Source organism: Frankliniella occidentalis, unplaced genomic scaffold, assembly GCF_000697945.3.
Source record: "Frankliniella occidentalis isolate FOCC.00 unplaced genomic scaffold, Focc_3.1 Scaffold464, whole genome shotgun sequence".
In the NCBI taxonomy this organism is placed as follows: Eukaryota; Metazoa; Arthropoda; class Insecta; order Thysanoptera; family Thripidae; genus Frankliniella; species Frankliniella occidentalis.
Genome location: NW_026267582.1, coordinates 108,685 through 109,576, shown reverse-complemented (window position 1 = coordinate 109,576; position 892 = coordinate 108,685).

The window sequence follows — 892 nt, the reverse complement described above, 5'->3', positions numbered from 1 at the left end:
CCGGCAATACTCGGTGTTCTCCGACTGTACTCCGTGTACTCCGTACTCCTGTGTACACGAAAAATTCAAGTCGCCCACCCCTCGTCAAGGATAATGACACTAGATGCTTGTTGCTACGTTCTGCAGTGAAGACCCTAGAAGAGGCTTTAAAGATTGCTCAAGGCGTTGAATCAAATCGCTGTGATGCCGTAGCTATGTCAAGTCTTCAGCCATCATCAGCGGTTGGGGAATTCACACACACTGTCTGTGCCATCAACCAACCCAATGGGAGAACCTGGTATCAGAAGCAATGCCACCGCTGCTTGGGCCAACATCACCCATCAAATTGCAAGCACATAGCAAGTACGTGTGCATTCTGTCAAACCGTCGGACACCTCATCACAGCCTGTCGCATCAAGAAAAGAGTAGAAGCACAGCAAGCCGAGACCCAAGCAACGCCAGCAGATCGTCAGCTGCAACAAGAGCAGACTAGTAGCGTGAACTCAAGTATGAACTTTATGGGTTATTTGCAACAAATGGAAAGTAATCTTCCTCCAGAGTATAAAGCACTTTAAGTCTCTTGCTTCCTGACACCCGTTCCTAACAACTCAGTTAAGTCTTTTGGGTTGTCGTTAAAACTTTTAAAATGTTAGCCTTGAAGTTCGTTCCTACCATTCAAGCCAGCAGGCTCTTAAACGGTGGAGCAAACCTCGGCCAAGCTCTCAAAATAGCATTCATGCAATTCCTCTTTTAAATTTTAAAACTAATTAACAATGTGCAAATCTAGTCGCACAACATACATTGTGTTCTATCAAATTAATCACCTAAGTATAGGTAGTTCCAAGTCATCGGCTATTAAGTCAGTACATCAAATCAATTTTGTAAATATCTCTATTCTTTATTTTTTTACAAA